General features: G+C 40.6%; 1 protein-coding gene across 1 annotated transcript in view; it reads left to right on the forward strand.

Annotated features, from left to right (window-relative positions):
- The window catches only part of LOC124711449 (myrosinase 1-like), a 538,885-nt gene that overhangs the window by 249,781 nt on the left and 274,981 nt on the right, over positions 1 to 14,123 (forward strand). The window lies entirely within an intron of this gene.

Raw genomic sequence — 14,123 nt, forward strand, 5'->3', positions numbered from 1 at the left:
TGCGCTGAGACAAGTTCGTAAAGTGCATTCAGCAAAGTACTGACGGTTTTCGTCTACATGATGCTACTAATTGAGTCAAACTAATTAATACTGTACAGAGTTATAAACAAAACAAGTCTTAAAACATTTCATTTCTCCTCCAGTTTCCGCTGGAAACGCCCCAATGACATTCTTATTATTTTCTAATCACATCAATGAGCCTTGAAAAACTCTAAGGCAGGAAGTCAGAAATGCTGATCATGTGAATTTCTTTGAGAGTCGGGAGCATACCACATCAAATCAAGCAAGAAGTTCAGCATCATGAAAAATGGGGATCTTAGAGATATTGACGAGAGCAGCATTTATTTAACAAAGTTACTTATTCCAACAGCAAAAATGTTGTGCACGCGCAAAAAGGAAAAGAAAAGAACGCCTGAAACAGAGCAAGGCAGCTATCAAAGAAAAGATGAGAGTTTCATGCTAACAGTGGCAGAAACTTGATAGACCATGCTGAATTAAACGAAACTGTGGCATTTGGAAACATGCGAGACTATGCAGTGGAAATTTATAAACTGAAACAATTGTAAGCAGTAAGAGTATGAACAAAATTGGTTTTGCATAACGAAGTATGAAAACTACGAGACGTACAGATTTCGACGTGTATATATAACGATTTTTCGTGACTGCAGTGGAAGTGTGCTTTCTAACGTGTGACCAGATGAGCGAAAACGTAAACTTTGGCGGGACAGATGAGTAGCTGTAAATAATATTATATCCATGTAGAAAATTGGTGTGATGTTTTTCGAAAAACAAATCAAAATTATTCCAGAACAAGTTCACTGCAGATGCTTTTAATACAAAAGGGGAAATCCATTTAGAAGCTAAGTAAACATTATTTGCAGCAAAAGAAAGGTGTTTCAAGTTATAAAACGAATATTTTTGACACGAAGAGAAAATCGAACAACGATAACAAAATTTCTGTAGAGGTTAATATAATTTAAGAGATGAATAAAAAATACAAGTAATTAACAATGAAAATAACGTACTTCAGAATTAGTTTAAGAGAAAATGGATGAAGTTATTCAAAGTATGAAAACGTCCAGTCTGAAAAGGATGATGATGCAATAGATATGATTAGGAGGCCTAGTTGTAGAGAAGTTATAGAAAGATTTTCAAAAATATTTATAGAATATCTGGGGAGGAAGACAGTGCGATAGGTGTGGAAGAATGCTATCATTATTGTACTTCACAAGAAAAGATGCAAATATTTGCTGAGTTTCCTCTCTGTAATGTACAAGGTGTTCACTGCACGGAGGAAACATCCGATTTCTATCAGATAAAGGAAAAAGCTGGCTGTAGAAGGGAATATTGTAAAATAGAGCATGTGCAATACGTGAATGAAAGTGTTCAACGGAATGATGGGTGTCTGTGAGTCAACACCTGGTGTGGAGTGATCTGGGCTGTTCACGGGTACCTCATAAGATATCAGTGGCTAGGGCACTTCTCCAGAAATCGATTCGCAATGCGCACCACGGCTTAGATGCAAAGCACACCACTGTGGAATAAGCGTGTCAGAACATGACGTACAATTGGGCTGCGCGTGTGTTTTGTGTCCTTGAATTCGCTAAGTGTGAGTCATCTGTGAAGGTTCAGCGGCGATTTTGTACCAGATGCCAGGGAATAGCTCCAACTCACAAAACAATTCATGGCTGGTACAACACATTCCGTGAGGGCGTCTGCTTACGTGGTGTGAGGTAGACAGACCGTCAGCGGTGGGGGCGGGGCGAATGCGGGAGTCAGCAGCCAGGAGAAGTACTCTGCAAGTAGCCGAGCCAGCGAATGCTGAAGAAGATCGAATAGGGGGCAAGAAATTCGAGTAGTCGCAAATGTTTGTACAGTGGTACAGGGGAGTGCCATGAACAACATACTAAAAGTCTACACTGGTGGGATGGAAGAAGCTTTTGAAGTAACTTTCTTATGTTTTTTCCTCTATGACTAATAGTATCTGTGTTACAGGAGGTGAAAAAATAGTAGGCCGTTACAAATAGTGTTTTAATTATATAAAATTAATGTTTCTTGTTAAAGGACGAATGTTGAATGTGTGAAACAGGTCCAAGTGCGGTAGAGTCATGTTGAGAGATAAATGGATAAATTGTCTAACAGGATGGAAGGGGAGGGGGCGAGGGGGAAGGGAAATGAACGGTAGAAGTGCGAGGGAAAGTGGGTCGCCAGCTTGTGGTCGTCCGCTTCCTCCCTTCCTTCATAGGTCTGCAAACTGAGGAAGGAGCAGGTGGTTCGCCATTCTGTCTGCCACTCTGTGTCACAAGAAGCAACTCCAGGGTGACGCAGTACACAGATATGCCAGCGGAGGGTGGATTTTCCACACAGTAATCTAACTACCACACGGAATTTACATGAAGCACCAAAGAAACTGGTATAGGTATGCGTATTCAAATGCAGAGATATGTCAACAGGCAGAATACGGCACTGCGGTCGGAAACGCTTCTATAAGACAACAAGCGTCTGGCGCAGTTGTTAGATCGGTTGCTGCTGCTACAATGGCAGGTTATCAAGATTTAAGTGAGTTTCAACGTGATGTTGTATCTGGCGCACGAGCGACGGGACACTGCATCTCCGAGGTAGCAATGAAGTGGGGATTTTCCGGTAGGACCATTTCACGACTGTACCGTGAATATCTGGAATCCGTAAATCATCAAATCTCTGACATTGCTGCGACCGGAAAAAGATCCTGCAAGAACTGGACCAACGACGACTGAAGAGAATCATTCAACGTGGCAGAAGTGCAACCCTTCCGCAAATTGCTGCAGATGTCAGTGCCGGGCCATCAACAAGTGTCAGTGTGCGGACCAGTGGACGAAGCATCACAGATGTGGGCTTTCGGAGCGGAAGGCCCACTCGTCTACCCTTGACCACCGCACGATACAAAGCTTTACACCTCGCATGGGGCAGTAAACACCGAAATTGGACTGTTGATGACTGGAAACATGTCTGGTCGGACGAGTCTCGTTTCAAAATGTTTTCGACCGGACGGCCCACGCGTGCGGGTATGGAGACAATCTAATGAATCCATGGACCTTGCATGACAGCAGGAGACTGTTCAAGTTGTTGGAGGCTCTGTAATGGTGTAGCACATCTGCAGTTGCAGTGATATAGGACCCCTGATACGTCTAGATACGACTCTGACAGGTGATACGTACGTAAGCATTCTGTCTGACCACCTACATCCATACATGTCCATTGTGCATTACGACGGACTTGGGCAATTCCAGCAGGACAATGCGACATCCCACACGTCGAAAATTGCTAAAGAGTGGCTCCAGCAACACTCTTTTGAGTTTAAACACTCCCCAGGTATGAACATTATTCAGCATATCTGGGATGCCTTGTAACGTGCTGTTCAGAAGAGATCTCCACCCCCTCGTACTCTTTCGGATTTATGGACATCCCTGCGGGATTCTTGGTATCAGTTCCCTCCAGCTTTATTCCAGACATTATTCGAGTCCATGCCACGTCGTGTTGCAGGACTTCTGCGTATTCGCGGGGGTCCTAAACGATATAACACAGGTATACCAGTTTCTTTGGCTCTTCAATGTAGATATGGGTTATTAATGTTACTGACACGAGATGCGCATATGGACAGGATCTACGTAAATCTCTGCAAACTGTTCTACACTGCTACAGGGTACGTTGATTCTTAGTCATCCTTCTTGTGCGAAAGAGAACTTCCCACCCACGATCGCTGCTCGCTTTTCAGTTTAGAGACAGACTATACTTACCCATCACTTCTGTCCAATTCTCTTACGTGAGTAGACAAAATAACTTCACCAATTTCATGCTTATGTGGTAGAGCTATTTCCCGTCAATCCAAGTAATTGTTTAATTCCTTTTGCTAAGGGAGCTTTTACGTTAAATACGGTGTTAAAAATAGCGGAAAATGTGCAATTTGGAAGTGGACTGTCAGTGACGTGTGCAGTGATGGTTGGAAAGGGATTGCATTGTATTGCTAAATATGACTCCTTGGTACCGTCTAACGTTGACAGAGTACTGTAAAACAACATAACTGTGTTGTAATCACTTAATGGTGAATTAACGAATAACCTGAAAGTTACTCCACTTCTCTTACCATTAATTGTAGTTTTCGTAAATCTCGTTGGCTCTCGGGTGTACAGACGGATGCGATCGTCGAAGTCCCACGATATTTCGGCGAATAACCTTTCCGCCATCATCAGGTGGTTATTCGCCGAAATATCGTGGGACTTCAACGATCGCATCAGGATGGACACCCGAGAGCCTTGAAACAACACATACGCCGGGAAAGCCTCCGATCACATTTCACAAATCTCTTTCATTCAGGAGCTGCTGGCACTTGTTGAGTGGGCTGCACTGACTGGAGCGTCTTACCAGGCATCCACGGCACATCTTCCATGGCGGGTGTGGATATGCCTGACGTAATGGGTCTGGTCTCGCTCAGGTCTATATCAGTAATCCTCTGTAGGGCGCTGCCTGTCTTATGCTGAAATATCCGAAGTCCCATATCACCGAGGTGACCTACAGTACTTCTGCGGCAGAGGGAGACAATTTAAGCCTGTATCTCTCTTCAGACGTTGGGAGAGCTGAAGCTTGGCTGACGAATGTGACACTCCTCATGCCGTGGAAAGTATTCCAGACAGTGGCAGCGGAGAAAATGAAATTGCAATTGCCATTGTCGAATACATATTGATTGATTGTTACACTTGGGGCAGGCCAGTCAGTGTGGCAGACACTTCACAACTCCAGCAGTTGAGCTTCTTACATAGCTCAGTAAACAGCTGCAAATATATACTCATTTAATAAACTGAAAATAGCTCCACTGTAGAAATATGTGTTCAGTGGAGTTGTTTTGTCTACTCACATGACAATTGGACAAGAAATGGTGAGGAGGTAGAGTCTGTCTATAAACTGAAATACGAGCACTGATCTTCGTGGGGAAAGTCGCCTCTCCCGGAAGTACGCTACAGTAGTCATACAGCATCACTAAGAATCAATTTCCACTCTAGCAGTGCTGAACACGGTGCAGAGATTTACGTAACTTTTGTGCCGTTTGCGTTTCCTGCCTTAGTATTTATTAGCAACTCCCGTCTTTATTCCGTGTATTGTTAGCGCACTTTCTGGAAAATAAACAACCCTCTCCGCGGGCATGTATGCACACTGCGTCACTAGTTAGGGCCAGTATAACTTTGTGAAACACCCTGTAGTTGTTCCGCGTGACACACTGGAGCAGACAGTGCGGAATCACCTGCTCCCTCTCCAGTTTGCAGACCTACGAAGGAGGAACTGCGTGACCACAATCCAGCCACCTCTAGCCTCTACCCTCCACCCCCACCACCTCCACCATGTTACAGTCTGTCTCACAATACAATACAATACAATACATCCTCTAATAAGGTTCTACGGCACTTACACGTTGCACATAAATTTAATATTTGTTCCTAATCGACTTCGTTTAACAATAAACATCAATTTTATACTATTAAAACACTATTTTTAATGATCTGCGATTTCTCCATCCCATCCAATGCGGAAACTATTAGTCCCAGCGAAAAAAACAAGCCTTTTTTTTTTGTAGGAAATCCTCAAGAGTTTATGGACCGTTTTTCTTTGCGGATAAAAACGCAACTGACTTTGTGTACCTGCACATGCTGCAGCAGTAGCTTTTGCCACAATTAAAGGAATACAGTGGAGACTTCATTTCTGCAACAAGACGGTACTGCAACATTTTCTTCCTGACGTCTTGGTTACGTCGATGCCTAACAATATCAGTGTTGGATGGGACGTGTTTCCCATTATGACCCTCCTGCTCTTCCATGGTTCCCACGTTCACCAGACTTAACTCTGTGCGATTTCTTCTTAACAGGTTACGCCAAAAGCACCGTGTTCCCGCCTACACTTCCATTTAAACTAGAAGAGTTCTGAGGAAGGATACTTAATGCGGTCTCTGATATCAACCGTGGGATGTTGGGACGTATACAGCAAGAGTTTGATTATCGTGTCGACAGTCACCGCGTCACAAACGAAGAGCATGTTGACCACCTAAAATACGAGCTGAAAATTTTAAGAGATGCTCTATCCACTGATAAGTGTCTATTTTCTATAGCCGACGTCTGAAATTCCAGAGGTACTACAGCTGTCGTTGTTGTTGTTTTGTTGTTGTGGTCTCCAGTTGAGTGACAGGTTTGCTGCAGCTCTAGCAGCTACTGTACCCCGTGCAGCCTGCAGCCTCTTAGTCTCCGATTAACTTCCGCAACCCGCTTCCGTTCTAACCTGCTCACGTACGAATAACTCTTTATATGTTTTGAAAAGGTTTATAGTTAATTTCAACCAAACTCTGTACAAACAACCATTGGAAAACAAGTTTTTATGAGTATACCGGACAATACATACGCGCCATTGCTACAGCTTATATTAGATTTCAACAAGAGTCTCAGTGAAAGGGGTGATGGCCCAGAAGATTCCATATCATCACAGTTGTTCCCGCTTGTTGTAAAGGAAGGAGTTACATCACCCTTGATGTGTATGTGAAGTTCAATGTTTCCCCATCGCGCAGATAAACTCCAGTAGATGACGGAAGAACGAAACGAGTATGTTTGAAAGTTGGACTGCAAATCAATTACAAGAAAATCAAAATAGCGCACAACCGACATGTCGAAAAGAAAATAATACAAATGGAACAGTGAAGAGATACAACCAGCGGATAGACTGTTGTATTTAGGGCACTTGTACATAATTACCCGATGAGCACCAAAATAATTAAACGGAAGGGTGAAACTAATCTGCAGTGCTTTCTGTAAATTAAACATGACTTTCAAAACGAAGCTCCTGATGTGTAAAAAAGGAGAGCTTCCAGTCAGTGTGTATCATAGTTTTATCTAACTTTTTAACTAACTTAAGTCAGATACCCACTTTTAATGTGAAACCCATTTAAAAACAGAGGGGTCTGCTCAGTGTTCTCTGGAGGTACGCATGTTGGAAATTGCACGAAAAACAGAGAGATGGGTCAGGGAAAAGAACGGCGTGTAACACCTAATTATGACTGTAAATGTGAATGGAGTGGGCCAATACAGGATATGTAACTAAGAACCTGGATCATATATGGCATAGGAACATTCTTTGTTCGACTCGAATATATGTCACGAAGACCAAACTGAAGTTGGGTACAATGGCATTGCAGTACGTACAAGGAGCAGAATGTACGAGCAATGTTAGGAAAATAAAGTCCGATCGGCTGCGAAATGAAAACCATAGTGAAAATCAGAAACGTTTTATTTGCGCAACTGCTAGTTACACATTCCACTTTTATCAACATAGTCGCTGCTCCGACTTAGACATTCGTCGTAGCGTGGTATCAACTTTCCAGTGTCCTCGTCACAGAAGGCCGACGCCCTCGCTTCCCGCCACTTCCCTACTCTGGTCTGCAGCTCGTTGTCTGTGCCAGAATGTTGTCTTCATAGCCAGCGGGTCATGAGAGCAGAGGCGAACATCAGAGGAAGCCAGTTAATGGCTTTACGGTGGCAGATCGAACACTTCCCACCGTAAACGCTAGAGGAATATCCCCATTGCCCCTGCAGAGTGCAGCCAGAACTGCCACGACGAAGGAGATGCTCGACAGGTATGCTGTGTGCGGTTGCATGAAATCAGGCGCAACGCCCCAGTGGGTACTCCACACTTGAGGGGAGACACTACTGGTCTAGGCATGTTTACGTGCCCACTGTGCGCTCAGAACTGAAAAGAGCGACGTGACACTATCGACGTGTGTACTGGAGACACTGCCCAACCCATCTGCACAAAGCTTCATCGGATTTTCACTGGATATTACTTTCCGAATAACCCTCGTACGTTATCTCTGACAAAAATAATGGGTGGAAAAATCTCCAAAAAGTCCTTCCTTATGCAATAGAGCGCAGCAATTAGATAGTGCTGGAGATACAGGTTTTTGAGTACCTTCTCGTGTAGATCTACTGACATACAGTTACAGTATCTGACTGTTTTCTGTTCTATGAATTCTTGCACTGAATGTCTTTTACGCTGCATTACATCCATGGTTTAAATTATTCTTAGAGACAAGATAAATGTTGATAATGTCACAGTACTCATAAGAGTGATTTACACACTGTATATGTTTATGCAGTGTACATATGGCGTCCTTACAAACATGCATGCATATCTATAGGACATTGCATAGTAGACTGTTAAACACAGACACTGCAACTACTAGTTACACGCCTAGGAAAAAGTCACAACGATGATAAGTCTCTGCCTGTGCGGGAATCGCAGTGGTTGTGCGTGCAAGACGTGGACACACGGTGGCATATGGAGGTTCGAGTTGGTACTGGAAAGCGTGCCCACATAAGCTAAGTGGTATTGGTGACCGCTTGCATAAGGCAAGCAATGTTGATGGGAGTCTCGGTCCGCCACAAATTTTCGCGTGTCGTCAATACATTGCACAGCTGCATTCTCATCATATTCTCAGATGTCAATACATTTCTTGTATTTCTTACAGCTGTAGATCACAGCAGCAGTTTCTCTTTCTTCAGACGTGCGTGCATGTCTAACGGACATTGCACTGTAGCCCGTTAAACACAGACACTGCAAATGGTACCTTATCAGAATGAACCCATCCAGTGGGTACTAGCAAACATCCATTTCTTCAAAAAAATCGAAGTCCCATGTACAAACCAACTTTAAACTTATGATTATTTTAAAAATGCGTTAAGGTGTTAAATATTTGATGTTCAGCGTACAGGTGAGATAACGTTTAGAAAAGGCTTGTAATTGTGTTTGAAGTCGCTAAGTGCTCTATTATCGAACGCTGACCGAATAATATAGTCTGGGTAACTTGCGCTCTGTTTCCAGCAGAAGCTAATTTTTCACTCAGCTCAGTGTTAGTAATGGGGCTGTGGGAGTTGGGCATAATGATTTATAGCTTCTTCTCCCACTTTTCACTTTCAAGGTCACCTGTGCACCTCCCTCCATCCCTCTAGGCCACCTTTGTTCTTATTTGATCTTCATTTAAGTTCTAATTTATTACCCATCGTATTGCAGTTATCACTATAATTTATGACCCAATATGGGTGCCACAATCAAATATGTCAGTCTGTATGTCAAAGGGTCACCAACGTATCAGATGTGTAGTGTCTTACTAGACTACCCTCATATAGGTAAAAAAGAGGGTCATGATGCTTTCAGCTACCAAGTTTCAACTATTGTTCATATAGCTAACTAGGGTTATGATGCTTTCAGCTACCAAGTTTTAACTATTGTTCATATAGGTAAGAAACTAGGGTTATTATGCTTTCAATTACCAACTTCCAACTATTTTTCACCATCACCTAGCTATCCACATTTGCCTACTTTTCATCCAAAAGGCACAAGTAGATAACTGCAAATAGAATACTGTCTGTTCTTGCATATACATTTACACACAGGTAATAACTCTTTCTTAATTTTTGTTTGGTGTTGTTTCGGTATAACCCAGCTTAATTTTTAACTTAACATTTAAATTTATGTCTGAATCATGTAATCCTTTTCCCAACCAGTAATTCGACAAATACAAAAAAGGTACATGTTCAAATTCTTTTTTCTGTGAAAATCTCTTCTAGAGCTTTAATAATTAGCTCTGTTCCTTCTTGCTATTGACCTAGCTGAGAGCGTTTGCGAATTTTTATTTTGTATATTATTCCTACATAACAACACTGTTAAAGCATTCCATATCTTCTTGGGTCTACTTTGGCAGCTCACACATTCTTGTGGAATTTCTTTACAGAACATAAAGTTTACAATTTGTGCAAATGAATGCCTGTTCAGTGTAGTTATTCCACCAACTTTAAACTCTGCAAACAGCTCTTCTCTTGCTAGAGGCACAGTTTCCAGCCTACCACAGTTAGATACAACGAAACCATCCATTCTAAGAACACCCAAATGGCAATGCATGTTTATAAAAAGTCATTTCCTTTGTGCTATAATATAGTAAACATCCTTGAATTCCATCATTCTACGCAAGCACTCTAATGTATGACTACATTCCATGAGTATTTACAGCAAATGCCGATGTCTTATACTCTCCATTCGTATCCAGATTCTTCCACATATTGCATTTAAAGTAATTTGTAAGCCTTGCTTACACATCTGCAATTTTACTTTAAACTCTTTCATTCCAGTTTTCTTTTTCATACACATAACGCATTAATTGCACTTAGGGAGTAATTTCTATAATATGGGGTGTCTTCAGTTTGTTTGATACATGTTATTCTTTTCTCAAGACCTGGGGAATAACATTATTTGTGCAAACCAATTCTAATTCAGCAATATCTATATTTGATGTTATTGCGAAGAGCAGTGTCAAGTCGGCCGCGGTGGCCGAGCGGTTCTAGGCGCTGCAGTCCGGAGCCGCAAGGCTGCTACGGTCGCAGGTTCGAATCCTGCCTCAGGCATGGGTGTGTATGATGTCCTTAGGTTAGTTAGGTTTAAGTGGTTCTAAGTTCTAGGGGACTTATGACCTAAGATGTTGAGTCCCATAGTGCTCAGAGCCATTTGAGAGCAGTGTCAAAAAGTGGCAAAACTACGTTTCTCCAGCTTTAATATAACACTTATGTACAATATTTATGCCATTTTGGTTAGAGTCTGTCTTAACAATCTCCATATAGGTTAATGGTAAATAATTAAAACTGTAGGCTAATAGACTATAAACTATAATCTTTTCTTGGTCTTGACTGTGTGGTAGGTTTACTTGTCAACTTTTAAACATTCTTAATGCTCTGCTACATAAATTTAAAAAAAAACTAAATTGTACTTAATTTATGCCACATAGAAACGATTGCTACATAGTACATTGAAACACATCGTAAATACTGTTTATTGCCGTTTAATAGCCTTAGACACTCTTCCACAGTGTCAAACACACCATCCATTCTGTAGTTATAAATCATAGATTCAAGTCAGGTAATACCATTTTATTTAGCCAAGAATGATGTAAAAGTTTCTTGTAAATACATATCAGGACTCTTCAAAAAATCTATAGATGGGTACTGGTATCTTCCTTAACTCTCATTCTTGTGATTTGACATATAAACTTGTTACATATTTTTATTTTACAATTGGAACTCACCAACACTAAACAATTTATTCGAACTGTCTTACCACTTTCCAAAATCACACTGTTGATTCCTTGCTAGTCTCTTTGCACACAGAAGCCATAATTTGATATTAGTAATAAAGTACCTCTTAATGTACATAAATGTGTTGGAATAGTGCAACAAGTGTAGGAGCTTATGACTGGACTGCCACTATAATCAAAATTAGATGGTGTGACCAAAAGTGATGACATAATCATGTGACTGGAAGTGCTGCTATCTCTAGAGTGTATAAGGAGGCTTGGTAGCCACAGCTGATCAGTCTTTTGTGGTACCAAAGAGTTTCAACATGACTTACCCCAAAATGCTAAACATCCCTCAGCTATTAGGGAAGAACATTGTATTGTAGTTATTATTGGCGAAACTGAACGATCTTGTTACTGACATTGGTAATATAAATGTAAATATAAAATGGTAGGCTCCTTAACAATAAACAATTAAATTGACTTACATCCATTATAGAACCATTTTGGGACAACATTATGGTGATTAAAATCGGTGATGGACTACCAAAAGCAGTTAGAGGAGGGACAGCCTGGAGTGCTAAAAGAGATGTGTGGATCAGTTAACTATTATCTAAGTAGTTCAAATGGCTCTGAGCACTATGGGACTCAACTTCTGAGGTCATTAGTCCCCTAGAACCTAGAACTAGTTAAACCTAACTAACCTAAAGACATCACACACATCCATGCCCGAGGCAGGATTCGAACCTGCGACTGTAGCGGTGTCGCAGTTCCAGACTGCAGCGCCTAGAACCGCACGGCCACTTCGGCCGGCTATCTAAGTAGTAAATTCTCCAATTTCGTCCCTGTCAGACATGGTCAAGGTGAAACTACCATTTCTGCTACATGGAAAGCAATGTGACAGCAAGAGGAATACCAGAAAAAATTGGCAAGGAAGGGCTGGAAATCATTTAAGGGAAATATAAAAATCCTATAGCTATACTATATGAAGTGAAAGTGGATGACGCCAAAATGGATGTTCTGATAGAGCATCTGCCCAGGATATTTCAGCCACTCTATATAGACGATTATTAACTTACAGATCTGGATATAATGGAAGATTCTGCTGGGTTTTTTAACGAAATGGAGATGTGAGACTGTCTAACATGAAACTGGATCTTCTATGTGCAAGGGGACTACCAAGGAAATGGCGATATTACTGTAAACAACGATAAGACAGAAGCAATACTGTGTTTAATGCTTATGAGTTCCAATTGAGTAATAAAGACATACAAAAAATTTAGATGTCGAATCAAAAGCCCAAGCCTCGAAAAGTTACAAATACCATCTTGCCGATTTTATAAAGTGACCTGATACATGCCTACGAGAAACTTTTACATCTTCCTTGCCTAAGGAGCATTGTACTACCAGACTTTATGCTATGATTGATAACAACAGAAAGGATGGTGTGTAATGACAGTGTAGAGGTCAAAGTGTTATGACGCCAATAAACAATGTTTACAATGTACTCCACTGTACACTGTACCAACAGCTTCTATGTGCTATGAAGTAAGAACAATTTAAAAACAGCTGCTGTGTTATGATTGAAAGGGTTTTACAATTTTGTATAGTGTGGCAATAAGTATACCTGGAAGTTGACTGGTGTACAAATAAACCTTCCAGACAATCAAGGCTGAGTAAAAATTATAAACTACGTTGTACCTCTTATTTACCTACAAACTATATGCAGACTATTAACGCAGACTCCAACAAAGAAAAAGGACCAATGTATCAAACAGACGTAAGACAGACTATGTTAAAAAGATTGCTAAATTGTGCGCAGTTATGTGTTACTTGCATGAAAATGAAAACTTGAAATCAAAGATTTCGACGTAAAAGCCAAAAAAGTGGAATATTTGGCAAAAACGATAGCCATAATGGAGGAATATAAACTGCTGATGCAAAATGAGTGGGCCACTGCAGATGTGCAAGAAGGGTTTACAAATTACTTTAAAATCAGTGTATGCAAAAATCTAGATACAACTGGAGAATACAAGATATCGGCATTCACCGTAAATACTAATGGAATGTGGTCATACATTTGAGCACTTGCAGAAAAGATGGATTTGAAGGTGCTTTCAAAGCATACACGAAAAGACTTTATGTAACCTTCCATTTCCATTTGTAGGTGCTTAGAAAAGACAGTTACATTGTATCTAAAGGTGGAAATTGTGCATCTATCACAAGAAGAGCTATTTGAAGAGTTTAAAACTGATGGAATAACTACATTTAATGGACATTCTTTGCACATGATGCAAACTGTAAGTTCTACATGGAAATTCCACAAGAATGTTAGTAGATGCGTTCCCAACAAACATCCAAGAAGATATGGAATACTTTAACAATTGCAGGAAATAATAGGCAAAATTAGAACCCCGAATGCTCTCAGTTACAAGAATTGCAAGAAGGAACCGAGCTGATTATTAAAGCCATAAAAGAGTTATTTTTCAGGAAACTAATTAGAATTTAAGAAAATACTCTTTGTATTTGTTGAATTACTAATTGGAAAAAGAACTAGATGATTTGCACATAAATTTAAGTTAAAATTTAAGCTAGGTACTATGGAAACTACACCAAAGAAAGTTAAAGAAAGGATTGTTTTCTGTGTATAAATGTCTACGCAAAAATTTTAAAAAAATTGTGGAAGAATATTTTCTTTCTTACTCACTAACCTACCAAAAATCTTGTGTTCTATTCTCAGTGATGTACTTGTGTCTTTTCGATGAACGGTAGTCAGAAGTGGGTAGATGGCTGATAGTGAAAAGTAGTTGAAAACATTGCAAACCTTCTTTCTTGTCGATACTGCCTGCAAAATGAGTTGCGAATTGAGTTAGTAATAATGATATTATAAAGCAAAACGACATGCCGAATTCTGGATTTTTAATGCATGCACAGAGAGAATGTGCTAAGAAATAAGCTTTTTTCCTCTCATCATTTTTTTGGGGTGTCAGCAAGG

This window comes from Schistocerca piceifrons, chromosome 8, assembly GCF_021461385.2.
Source record: "Schistocerca piceifrons isolate TAMUIC-IGC-003096 chromosome 8, iqSchPice1.1, whole genome shotgun sequence".
Lineage (NCBI taxonomy): Eukaryota > Metazoa > Arthropoda > Insecta > Orthoptera > Acrididae > Schistocerca > Schistocerca piceifrons.